The sequence below is a fragment of the Meriones unguiculatus genome, chromosome 19, assembly GCF_030254825.1.
Source record: "Meriones unguiculatus strain TT.TT164.6M chromosome 19, Bangor_MerUng_6.1, whole genome shotgun sequence".
In the NCBI taxonomy this organism is placed as follows: domain Eukaryota; kingdom Metazoa; phylum Chordata; class Mammalia; order Rodentia; family Muridae; genus Meriones; species Meriones unguiculatus.
In genome coordinates, this window is record NC_083366.1 from 29,916,231 (window position 1) to 29,918,464 (window position 2,234).

At 44.1% G+C, this 2,234-nt stretch overlaps 1 pseudogene; it reads right to left on the minus strand.

The window, feature by feature from the left end:
* Window positions 1-1,336: 1,336 nt before the first annotated feature.
* Window positions 1,337-1,761, minus strand: LOC110555954 (peptidyl-prolyl cis-trans isomerase A-like; annotated as a pseudogene).
* Between the last annotated feature and the right edge of the window lie 473 nt (window positions 1,762-2,234).

Sequence of the window (2,234 nt, forward strand, 5' to 3'; positions counted from 1 at the left end):
ACAAAGGAATACAAAAGTTTAATTAGATAGTGTTGTAGGTATCCCTAAAGTATGGTATCTTCCTGTATATCTGTCACATGCATAACATTCCATGGCTGTCTTGCGGGATTCATCCTCACTGGTTCTCTGGGGAATCTGTTCCTTATATTTTGTATTAGTTTCCCCCTTGCCACATAATGCTGCATATACACATAACACATTGTTTTGCTTTACACGCTTTTCCTCTTTATTCCTATGGAACCATGTCAACTCTTAAACGGATTTAAGCAGATTAACGCTCGCTGTCCTGCCCGCCCTTTATTTCAGCGCTTTAAAACCCCACGCCATAATCTGAGCAAATTTCATCTGTTCTTCCTTGCCAGATCTTTGCCTTATCCACACAATTTTCTCAGTTAAAAATTATAAGTTTGCAAACGTGGACAGAGCTAACACACTGGGCAGAGAATCCATCGGAATCACAGAGCGCGAAGTGAAGTCATTGGCACATCTGGTGTGAGGATGGGTCACAGGCCTGGCCTCTAAACGGCTCTCTTCTCTGATGGGAAAATCTATTTGTTTGTGTCCAGAAGGTTCTGTCATATGCTCTACTTTATATCATCGTTAATCCGTGCTTAGCAAAGCTCCTCCGCTAAAAAAGAATACGTGTAAACTAGCTCCTCATTAAGGTTTTAATTCCTGTTTCCAATGGCCTATTTGTCTCTTAGTTACTGTGCAAGTTTCAAGTTTCTGGATACTAAAAATATTGGGATTTAAAATTATGAAAATGTCCCAGTTAGCATCTTGTCTTATCATGCCTTATAACTACTCCCCCACCCTCTTAACCTCCATAACAGATTCTTCCCTGGAGTTTTACCCTAGATGTTTTTCTCCTTCCACTGATGCTCCTATCACAGGTTTCTCACACTGTGAAGATTCTCCTGGGAACTCTCTGTTCAGTCTTCAAACTACACCATTATCCACAGGCACTGTAGCACCCAAAACTTGCAAATAGCACCCACAATTTTAACCTCCTCTGCAAGCCACTTAACTGAGCTCTAGGCTCATAAATCCATCCACTTCCTCTGCATTTCCAGTTGATTATGTGACAGAGGCCACCTATTTATAATGCCAAATAGAACATATTTTCACTCCATTTTTCTTGTTTACTTTGTATTCATAATCACAAAATTAACTCTGCAGACCAGCTAGAGTTGGAGGGGACTGAGGAAAATATGGAACCCAAAGAACTTCAGTGAGAGCAGAGATGACGGGGCACTCTAAGCAGATGGTGTAGGGGTGCTCTTCCGAACTGCAGAGAGAATGGTCTGGTGGGTAAGACACCTGAAAGTCAGAAGAACTAGAGTTGTCCGCAACCGGAAATTGTGATCTTCCTGCTGGTCTTGCCATTCCTGGACCCAAAACGCTCCATGGCTTCTAAGATGTTCATGCCGGCTTTCACCTCCCCAAAGACCACATGCTTGCCATCCAGGCACGCAGTCATGGCCGTGCAGATAAAAAACTGCGAACCATTTGTGTTGGGTCAGCATTTGCCCTGGACAAGATGCCAGGACCTGTGTGGTTCAGGATGAAGCGCTCACCCTCAAATTTCTCCCCGTAGACAGACCTGCCGCCAGTACCATTATGGCGTGTGATGTCAGCATCCTGGCGCATGAATCCTGGAATAATTCTGTGAAAGGTGGAGCCCTTATATCCAAATCCTTTCTCTGCAGTGCTCAGAACATGAAAGTTTTCTGCTGTCTTTAGAACTTTGTCTGCAGACATGCTTGGATCAAGGCAACAGCATTCCCCTCTCAGTCCTCAGATGTTAGGGGAATCTCATTAGGCTACTCTCTGCATCACCGTGGAAGCCCCAACTCCTATGTAAGATACCCCTGCAGGGTGGGGGTGGGCACCTGGAGAAGCTCACGTTATTGAGCTGTGCTCTTAAGATCCCGCGTCTTCCATTTAGTCTCTTGCTAAATGAGAATGAACAAGGGAATGTGGATTTTATCCATGTCTGCACTTTTCTGCTTAACATTTAAAAACACAAATGCATCTCTGAGATATAGTCACTCTATCTTCTCCCATAACTAGAATGCAAGAACCAGGGCTATCAAGATAGCTAAGAGGCTGAAGGCACCTGCTGTCAAGCTGATAACCTGAGTTCAATCCTGGGCACCCATACTGTAGAAAGAAAGAGCTGAGTCCTGCAAATTGTTCTATGACCTCCACAGAGACACTATGACCCGAGTCTC